Raw genomic sequence first — 11411 nt, 5'->3', positions numbered from 1 at the left:
AGGGTGCCCCGGTAAAACCGGGGTTTGTGTTCCCATACTGGCAGAGCCCACAACCGGTCAGCCTTATGGTCATGCCTTGACAAGACAAGCCTCCGGCAAACCGTTCAGGAATAGCAGATGGCAAACACGGTGTCCTAGGCGCACCAATGCAAATGCAATGCAAAGAAACACACAAGTGTAGTCAAAACAAGATATTACGAGTTCGAGTCAAGTTCTCTAAATCCCCAGCAGAGTCGCCAGAAACAGTAACAAGCCCGCGGGGGACCTCGCTACAGCTCGGACTCGATTTGTAGTCACGGTTCTAAGTCTGAACCAAAGAGTCCAGATCCGGCAAATCGTTTTGAGAAAATAGATTTTTGAAAGAAGTGCCAAACATGGACTGCTTTGCCAGATACAGAGTCGCCACCTAAATATTTTATTTTGGGAAATTTAGGAAACCCTGACTCGGTGCCAAAAGGCCACGTGTCCGTCATCACCAAAGTTGCCTCGGCTCGGGAACTTGGGTACGATTGGGGAAGGTCACTTCGTGAGCACCCCCGCTCGCCCGATCAAAGATCGGCCTCTACTAACCATGATATCTATTTTTGAAAACATTGTGAGTTCTTACTCCGGTTATTAGCCTAGGTTACTATGTGATGCGCACAGCATACAAGTATAGACTGGGTCGCCCGAATTAGAACAAAACATTTCATGTTTGTTTGTTTGAAAATGGTTTGATGGTGCTACTCGTAAGTAGGCTAAGACGTGGATTTGCCACCCTCAGGTGGGCTTAGAAAACATGATTTTTGCCACTATCTAGTGGGCTTAAAACTCACAGTCAATGATTTATTCCAATTTAAACAACCCGACCTTCACCCACAGGCATTCAGGCAGTTATGTCACATAAGCACATAGCCTCATGGTAAGCATGCTATTCATGGCAGTCACTCACACGCATGCAAGGATGCTAAAGCATAAAGCTTACCGAGTACTCCAAGCCAAAACAGAAACTTATTAGAAATCATGCATGAATCCTAAGTATACAAAAATGCCTAATGCAACACATGCAAAATGCAACTATAGCAGGCTCGGCTATTCTAAGATGGCATATGAAATGCTACAACTATCATGTATTCAATTTGGAATTGAAAGTACAATGCAGTTAGTATGATGCGCCGAGCCCGGTGCATGCAAAACAGATGAATGAATGCAAACATGCTATCATACTGTATGCTAATTTAAACATGCCCTAATCTAACCATCAAAAGCGGATAAATAAAAGGAAGAAAGACGTGGGGTTGGAAGACATACAACACACACACGCACACTTATTACAGTTATGCCCTCGCGCAGAGGGTCCGAATAAATAATACAGTCCCCAAATAAAAGAATATTACAGTCCGAATATTACAGTCCAAATAATACAAATTCCTAATTAATTAACAAATTAACTGAGAAAATTAATAAAACTGGCATGCAAGCCAGGGACTGCCTTGCTTCTGATGGATGATGCATGTCCGGGCTGCCTTGCGCGGAAATCCACTGGGATGCCCCAATTAGCCTCTGTTTAGCAGTTATTCTTGGAAAGCGTGCTAGACTCCGAAAAGTTGTTGATTCTTCATTTTGCTGCAACAGAGAGCAGGAAAGGGGCATAGCAATGTATTTTCACAGATATATGCATGCCTCGATCCTCGTGCCACCAATCACGCATATCAATGCATGATGGCCGAGGAGTCGAATTGCACAACTCAATATAGAATGAATGCACGTATAAACACAACAAGAACCTAACTCCATCATGGATAATCCGGAGTGTCGGTGACTAGGAATTGAGACACATTCCGTCACTCGGAGTACGAAATGTACCTCGTTTTCCGTGCCCGGGCTAACTCCTATTCCGAACACGATGCAATAATGCATGACATGCATGAAATGCAAGTAATATACAATCCTAACATACACAATGCTATGGAATGACATGCCTCGAAATACGTGCACACGGGCACGCAAACTGAGAAAATGACAGAATGCGATCTAAGATACAACCTAGTATGCATTATGCTGTAAAAATGAGATGCCTCGAAATGCGTGCACACGGGCACGCAAACCGAGGCGATGGTATATGCAATGTAAGTGATTAAAATGGCATGGAAAATGTAACATGGACTTATACTAACACGAGAGAGCCTCAGCCACACTCACATAAGAAGTCGGTAGATGAAAATGAAGTGCCTCGAAGTGCGTGCACACGGGCACGCAAACCGAGGCAATGGCATATGCAATGCAATATGGTAAAAATGGCATATAGAATGCAACATGGACTTATACTAACATGAAAGAGCCTCAGCCACACTCACATAAGAGGCCAGTAGATGAAAATGAAGTGCCTCGAAGTGCGTGCACACGGGCACGCAAACCGAGGCAATGGCATATGCAATGCAATATGGCAAAAATGGCATATAGAATGCAACATGGACTTATACTAACATGAGAGAGCCTCAGCCACACTTACATAAGAAGCCGATGGATGAAAATGAAGTGCCTCGAAATGCATGCACACGGGCACGCAAACCGAGGCAATGACAGAATGCGATGCAAATGATATGAAAACATGATATGGGCTTATACCAACATGAGTGAGCCTCAGCCACACTCACATAGGATGCCGGTAGATGAAAATGAAGTGCCTCGAAATGCGTGCACACGGGCACGCAAACCGAGGCAATGCATACGCAATGCAAATAACATGGAAATGGCATACAAAATACAACATGGACTTATACTAACATGAGAGGGCCTCAGCCACACTCACATAAGAAGCCGATGGATGAAAATGAAGTGCCTCGAAATGCGTGCACACGGGCACGCAAACCGAGGCAATGACAGAATGCGATGCAAATGATATAGAAATGGAAAGCAATCATTCTAATAGAATTTCAGCAATGAAATATGGGGTAAAACAGTCCCGAAATGAGGCGAAATGACACCCGATGCACGGAATAGTCCCGAAATGCGAATTTAGGCACCCGAAATGGCCTATAGCTATGCCAAACATGCACGATATGGACATGTAATGCAAAGACAGAAGCTAGGCAGTCCCAAAAAAGGCACTTTCACAGTTATAAACATGGCCAAACAGCAAGCATAGGTAGGGCAAAAATGGCATGCAAGAATAGGGGCCAAGAGAGGGGTAATGAAGCAAGTGATATAAGAAAAATCCAAACTGAAAAATTTCCTTCTACAACATTGAAGAGGGACCAAAAATATGAATGTTTACAGTATATGGCAAACCTCAAATCAATATACAAACATGCTAAAAAAAAGGCACAAGATTGAGGCGCAAAAGGTGCTATAACATGAAGTATACAAAATAATCACCAAACAGAAAAAAAATGTTAATGAAACATGAAGTATAGACCAAAATAAGACTATTTCCAGAACTGTAAAATGGCCAAAAACAAAAGCATGGTAGGCTGCCATAGCATGCAAAAATGGGGGCCAAATAAGGGATATAACTACAAGTGGCACATGGAGGCATCAAATGGTGAGGGTCCCTTCAACAATGTTGAAGAAGGGCCCAAAATAAGAATATTCACAGATTACATCATGCTCAAAAACAGATTACTCATGGGCCAAAAATAGCATGCAAGATTATGACATATAAGAGGATCAATGAAGCAAGTGCATCATGGAGGGCTCAAACAGGGTTGAGTCCTTAATGAAAAGTGAAAATGAGCTCAAAAGAAGGCCACTTTTAGTTAGGGCCGGAGCTTGAGACAATAAGCATATAGGGCTTACAAATGGATCAAGAAAAAGGGTCAAAAGAGGAGAAATGTCACTCACCCTTGAAGACCAAAGCTTTTGTTGCTTCTTGGACCAATTTGCAGCTCCTTTAGCCTTTGAGAAGCCCTCCTTATTGCTGGAAATGAAGTGGTGATGGTAGAGCTTGGTGGTGATGAAGAAAACAAGGTGTAGGACTTAGGGATTTTTAGGAAAATGAGAGGGATGGAAGAAGATTTGTGTCTTGAGGCTTGAAGAACAAATTTTCTAACCCCCAAAATAAACCATGGCAGCTGGTTATAAGGACCAAAAGGAGGGTGTAAAGGTGGGGCAAAAAGGAGGTAAGCTTTCCCCCACAAAATATCCCCCGGATTGGGATATTTTCTGGGGGAAACAGCTGCACAGTTGTAAAGTACCAAGCATGAGGAACATGGCCGGCCCCTTACTTTTGCTGCAGGTGGCCGGCCGGCCACCCCCCCTAGCCGGCCAGCTAGGGGTCAAAAAGGTCAACTTGAAATAGTGGCCGGCCACCACATATTGGTGGCCTCCCAGGTCTCCTCTTCACAACCCTGTGGTTCGAATTTGGAAATTCTAAAACAGGAGAGAGAACAAGCCAATTTTAGGAGGGGTTCAAAAGGGTCAAGAAGCATTAGTGGCCGGCCATGAACTTTTAGGGTCCTCCCATGTGTGTACAACACAAATATGTGGTTCAAAGTTCAAGAAAGTGGCCCAAGGGTGTTCAACATTGGCTCGGAAGGAGGGGTTCAAAAGGGTCAAGAAGCATTAGTGGCCGGCCATGAACTTTTAGGGTCCTCCCATGTGTGTACATCACAAATATGTGGTTTGGGTTTGAAGAAAATGGCTCCAAGGTGTTCAACATTGGCCCGGAAGTGCGAAAAACGGGTGTCGGAGGGCGCCGGAGGAGTAAAAAACTGGTTGTTGAAACAATTGCTGGCCTCCCACCCTTCCATGACCTTCCTAGTGATGAAACAGAGGTACCTGCCAAAAATGAATGAAAATCGATGCAAAACGAATGTTCGGGGGCCAAAACACGCAGTTCGGGGCCCCAGAAACTGCCCGTTAGACACCGAAAGTGGCGTTCGGCCACGAAGTGGGTTTCTCAGACCCCAGTGTCCCTTGAAAGGGAGAAAATAAGATGTATGCCAAAATTTAGAGCAAACGGAGATGGTTAGGCGGTCCCGAACCGAGGCGCACGGCCAACGGTCCCGAAAAACCGGAAACCGGACTCCGAAATGGGCAAAATGGCCTGCGGCCACAAAATGTAGCCCACGGCCACTGAGAGATGGTCTACTGGACCTCTCCCTCCCCTCAGGAAAAGAAACAGAGAAAATCGAGTCTGGTTCGCAAACCGAGGCAAGGCACAGAAGAGGGTTCGGAGGTCTGGAGGCAGGGCTCGCAGCCGCGACTCTGAGACTTCTGAGCAAGCACAACATGCAATATCACCAAGTGCTCAACTGGTGACGTCTGAGTCTCAAGGTCGGTCAAAAATGGTGTGTCTACAGAGCCTTGCCTGATTTTTCTGAGTTCTGCCTTCTGAGCTGAGCGGGATGGCCCCCCGCAAGCAAGGCCCCCCGAAATGACTCTGATTTCTCCGACTGGTGGAGGGGGATTGGCCGGAGGCCGAGGCTGTGGTGGCGGGCGATCGTGGCCTTCGTTTGGTGGGGCTTGATTGCGGGGTGGTGTGCGTCGGCGATTGTTCCTGGGAAGGTCAGTTCTTTGCCTCTGTGCGGGGCGGGGGTCTGTGAATCGGCTGAGGCGGCCCTGGCGGATGAAGGTCTCGACCTGGTCTTTGAGGTTGATGCACTCGTCGGTAGTATGGCCATGGTCTTGGTGGAAGCGGCAGTATTTGGACTGATCTTTCCGGGTGGAAGGGTTTCGGGACGGTAGGGGCCACTTGAGAGGGTAGTCCCGCTGGATTTGATTGAGGACGTGCTCCATGGGGGAGTTGAGAGGTGTGTACCGCTCAAACCGACCGGGCGGTCTGGTCGGAGTCGACCGGTCGGTTCGGGGGGGTCGGTCATTATAGTGGGGTGTTTAGCTATTATACTGGGCAGTTCTGGGCTCGGAGTCCTTCCTCTTTTCTCTGGGGGTCGGATTTTTAGGAGTCGGCTCTTGCCGAGCGGCGAGGGAATCTTCAGCATTCATGTATTTCTAGGCTTTGGATAGTAGAGCTGCCATGGTGGTTGGAGGGTTTTTGGAGAGGGAGAAAAGGAAATCAGACGACCGCAGGCCGGCCATGAAAGCGGTGAGGATGACCTTGTCGTCATTCTCCGCTACTTGAAGGGCTTCGGTGTTGAACCGGGTGACAAAGCTGTGGAGCGACTCCCCCTCGGTCTGACGAATGTTAAGGAGCTGGGTGGCTGGGCGTCTCTGACGCTGGGCTCCAATAAAGTGGCTCAGGAAGGAGTCACTGAGGTGTTGAAAGGTGGAGACGGAGTCCACCGGGAGTTGGCTAAACCACAGCCGAGCTGATCCCTTCAGTGTCACTGGAAAAGCTCGGCACATGATCTCGTCAGGGAAGGCATGGAGGATCATGAGGGTGCGGTAGGCTTCTAGATGGTCGACTGGGTCCGTCGTGCCATCGAAGGAGTCAACGGTAGGCATCTTGAACTTGGCAGGCAATGGTTTGTCGCGGATGGAGGCAACAAAAGGCGAGTTGGTGGTGACTGAGGGCTTGTGCTGAATGTTCTGCATGACCCCTTGTAGTTGGAGTTTCATAGCTCGGATTTCAGCGTCCCAGAGGGGAATGTTGTCGCCATGGTCGGTCAATGGAGGCTGGACACTGCTAGCTTCCCCCTCAGGAGCCAGTGCTGCGACTGGCGGGCGTGGAGGTGGGGGTGGTAGGTTTTCATGTTGGGGAGGAAGGGGCTGCGAGCCTTCTGGGTTAGGCGGAGAGGGTTGTGGAGCAGTATGGCCTGGGGTTGTTCCTTGGTTAGGTGGGATATTTGGAGGTGGAACGGGGGGGTTTCTTTGGAGTAACGCATTGATCAGGGCCTGGTTTTGCTCGGCCATGCGGTTAATGCTGTTGGTGAGCTCGATGATATATTGTGGTGGGTTGGTTGGATGGGAAGGATCTGTTTGGTGATCGGCGGCGTTGTGGTGAGAAGCCATGGACCTAGTCGTGACCATACACCTGGACGGGCAAGAGGGAAAGGTGATGGTGAGAAGGGAGGGCTCCGGCGGTAGTGAACACAACTAGCGCACGGATAAACCACTAAGTTCCCACAGACGGCGCCAACTGATGATACAGTCCGTCCCGAGTGGATGGGTCAGGCTAGCCCAGGTTTTTCAGGTTCCAGTTTCGGGTGGTGATTCCGTCAAGTGACCTGCAAACAAATCCAAAGGGGAACGGGGCAGTCCCCCAGTGAACCCTCCGGCGAGAGAATTAGTAGAAGAAAAATAGGAAAATGTAGCGAAGAAGATGGAGAGATGAAAAGCTTAACCTTATTCTTGTGCTTCTCTTGTTGCTTATATCCTTTGGTAATCATTTCACTGTCCTTTGTGACGTGCCCCCCTTTCCGCCGAAAGCCTGTGCCGTAGCTTACCTTGTTCAGGGTGAGGGGGCTCTGTTCCGACGGGGAGGTGTTGTCGTAATAAATGCTGTGATGGGCTGCATTAATGGTGATGTGTTGTGGCAATAACTCTGCAGATCTTTGTCTGCTGATGTGGCCTGTGTCTCATCTGTCATGTATCCGAATGCCCTTGGCCCTCCACGTCCAGGTGGACTCCAGCTGTCCTGGGTTTTGCCAATCAAGTTATGCTATGGGTCCGAGGCGATGGGTTCGGGGCGGTTTGCCGTGGGCTGTATGCCTCGTGGGCCTATCCATGTCTGTATGCCTCGTGGGCCTATCCATGTCATAATCCAATGGCTGAAAACTAATTTTAAATTATAAACCACAAAACTATGTCGTTTTTACGTGGCAAAGTTTTGTGTCACTGTGCGAATACATAAATCGACATATTCATCTATCCATCCAACTTGCTTCACAAATCAAAACATTCTATTGACCATTTTGCATTTGATTGTCAATTTTTTCCTCTTTGGTGTTTGTAAAGAGTTAAACTTTATATGGTGAGTTCGAGCAGCATATGTCTCAACACATATAGTTAAAGAAATTAAAAAATAAATTAAATATATGATTTGGTTAAGGAGAGGAGAGAGTTGAGGAGAGAGAGATAAGATAGACCGCATATATATAATATTTGTAGTGATATAAAGTCTTGAAAAAACCCTAGCAATAATGGCATCTGGTGTCGGTGATGTAGTAGTGGTTGTTGCTTGGTGAAGAGTATCACAGATAGTGAGAGAGTGACTAAAAAAGTCTATCAGTAGCTGCGGGTGTTGTGTGGAGTGAGAGGTCGAGAGGGAGGCATTGAGATCAAATCAGATAGAGAAACGAAAGTAACGGGCAAATCGTAAGACAAAACATGAAATGGATTAACTTTATTTGTGACTGCATGTCATTTTGTTGTGAAAATGTTACTTTGTGCCACCACTTTTTACATCAACAGAATATTCGCTGCTAATACTAATTAATTGCTTCTACTCTCTGGCGAACAATGATCTGTTATTGCTAATAACCGTCACCTTTTATTATCCATTATACCTAAGCAATGGAGAATACTTATTATTGGCAATTGTATTTTATAACTTGCCCGAAAAAAAAAGGGCAATTGTATTTTATTTCGTTGCATACAAGTACTGTTAAGTGTAGGTAAATCCGTCCAAAAAAATGAAAAATAAAAAAATGTTGTGTTTGATACAACTTGTTTATAAATTTTAAAAATTAATTCCACCCTTGCTTTTGAAATGTCGGCGAAGGCGAGAAAATTTGGACTAACCAGTCGTCCCAACCGATTGTTCGGCCGGTTGACCGGAACAATGTAATTTTTTTTTTGTGCAATTGACACATGTTAATGTTTATATATTCAATAAAACATATTTTCTGAATTTTTAAATTTTTTTATGAGTTTTAATAGAATTTTGAGTTGTGTGTTTAGTTATGAGTTGTAAATTTTTGTATCAAATATCATATGTCACATCAAAAATTCTCCACTCAATTCAAAACTCTTTTTAAAACTCATTCACCAAAAAAAATTTTCACATTCAAATTATAATTCCAAAACTCACAAACTCAAAATACAATTTTATTCTCAAATCATATTTAAAAAAGTCTACCAAACACAACCTAACTTTTCTAGTAGTGTTCTAAGGAAACTAATTGTTGTTCTCTCTACTATCAATTTTGTTATGAACATAGAATTCAAGCACAAAAATAAATATGAAGTACACAAAGATAAGACAATATTTTATAAAATTTATTGATTTACTTTTAAAAAATCTTGTTATCTCTACCATGTTTATCAATGCTCCATCAAATACTATGCAATAACGGTGTGTATATAACATTATTAAATTATTTTTTATTGGCAAAAAAGATACTATAATGAATTAAAACCAACACACTAATACATCAATAAAACATAACTATATAGGACAATTTCTCATGACATAATTAGAACATTGTTGTGGCAATCCCACATCGCCTGGGAGGGACACTTGCAACCAACTAATAAGCGTACTGGCCCCCTTCCCCTTGTAAGACGTGTTTTAAAGCCGCGAGGCCGACAGGCGTTGTTTCGCCACCTCGCTAGAGCGGACAATATTTTGTCAGGGCGCGAGAAGCCAGTCACGTGAGTTTGCAGTATGATATAAGGGGTTCCAGGCAGAACGGGTCGGACTGATCCACGTTTCTCGAGCCGGTATCCGGGTGATCAAACCCACCAGAGAACCTGCACAAGAGTTCAACGGGGAACGGGGAGTCCCCCAGCGAACCCTCCGACGTGCAAGTTAGAGAGAAAAGTGGAGTGTAGAGATGGAATAGTGATAGAAAAACTTAACCTTCTACATGCCTTTGATGTCTGCTTATATCCTTTGGTAATCATTACGTTGTCTCTTCCGACCTGTTACCTTGGCCGAAAGTCTATGCTGTAACTTACCTTGTTTAGGGTGAGGACGTGTTGTCCCGACGGAGAGGGGTTATTGCAATAAATGTTGTGAGGGGGCCTCATTAATGGCGATGTGTAGTGGCAATAACTTTGCAGATCTTTGTCTGCTGATGTGGTTTGCCCTTTTCTTGCCATATGTCTTGATGTCATTGGTTCTAATTGTTACCTGAGGTTTCGGCAGTGCTAGGCTTCAGCGTTTGAGATATGTGTTAGGCCCTAAATGGTGGGCTATAATCTTTATGGGCTTACCCATGTCAGTAGTCCCTCATTCCTGAGTGCAGCTTTAGCCCAACGAAGGGAATATTGAAGAGAATGAGGGCTGTGAAAGACCGGCAAGGTGAAGGCCGACCGAGCGGGGTGACCGACCATGCGGAAGGTTGACCACGAAGGGTGGCCGAGTAGAGGGGCCGACCGTGAAGGGTAGCCGAGTGGAGGGGCCAACCGTGCCGAAGGCCGACCGTGAAGGGTGGCCGAGTGGAGGGGCCGACCGTGCCGATGGCCAACCGTGAAGGGTGGTCGAATGGGGGGGCTGAAATGCGGAAGGCCGACTGCGAAGGGTGGCCGAGTGGGAGAGCCGATCATGCGGAAGGCCGACTATGAAGGGTGGCCGAGTGGAGGGACTGACCGTGCCGAAGGCCGACCACGAAGGGTGGCCGAGTGAAGGGGCCGACCGTGCAGACGGCCAATCGCGAAGGGTGGCCGAGTGGTGTGGCGCGGGGCTCGAGAGGTGGTGGGACACATGCTGAAGTGAAGCGGAATAGACAGGGAAGGGGAAAGGGGCAGTGGATCGTGGCCGTACACGTGGCAGAATCTCGTAGTGGGAGAGGTTAGGCGTTGGGTGATAGGCGAAACGATAGGTCATTATAGGTTGTTGAAAAGACAGTTGTGGCGGAATTTTGAAAATTTTTAATCTGGCGAGAATTAATTGTGACCCTTGGAATACAGGCAAGCCGTGGGCCTTTGGTATTATCCGCTTTACCTACCTTTTTGTAAAAAATAAAATCATTCCAAGTGTAAACTTCTTCGTTGCTAGCGATACGCCTCTGCAACACTTTTTGAATTTTCTTGCGCCTACATCCGAAGCCATTCGCAGACACACGATAGAAATGGCCCAGGAAGAAGCTAGAACTGCCAGGGTTGATCCACTAGGGGACGACGATGTGGTGGAGTTGGCGGAGCAGTACAGGACGGAGAGGCAAGTGGAGAGAGTAGGGGAGCCGGTGGGACCATCGCATTCGTTGACAATGATAGCGGCTCCGAAGCCAATAAACCAGGCTGAGCCAGATCACTGGCATACGAAGGCTGACAAGTCGATCGTTACTGCGGGGGAGTTGGAGGGTATGCGCAAAAAATACCAGGTTCCCGCAGAAATAGAATTGATGCTACCAACACCAACGGAGGGGCTGTCCGACGCCCGGCTGGGGGAGTTTTCTGTCTACGAGGAGGCATTGAAAGGTGGGTTGAGGTTGCCGCTTCTGCAGGTAGTTGTGGATGTCTTAAACCGACTGGAAGTGGCGCTAGGCCAACTAATGCCCAACGCGTGGAAGATTGTACTGGCTTGTGCAAGTGCGTGGCCAAAGGCGAACGAGGGGGCGACTATGACGGTGGACGAGTTTTTTGCC

The sequence above is a fragment of the Camellia sinensis genome, chromosome 3, assembly GCF_055761805.1.
Source record: "Camellia sinensis isolate YWXY chromosome 3, ASM5576180v1, whole genome shotgun sequence".
NCBI classification, from domain to species: domain Eukaryota; kingdom Viridiplantae; phylum Streptophyta; class Magnoliopsida; order Ericales; family Theaceae; genus Camellia; species Camellia sinensis.
The sequence above is the reverse complement of the archived record's forward strand: the minus strand, read 5'-3'. Positions refer to the sequence as shown.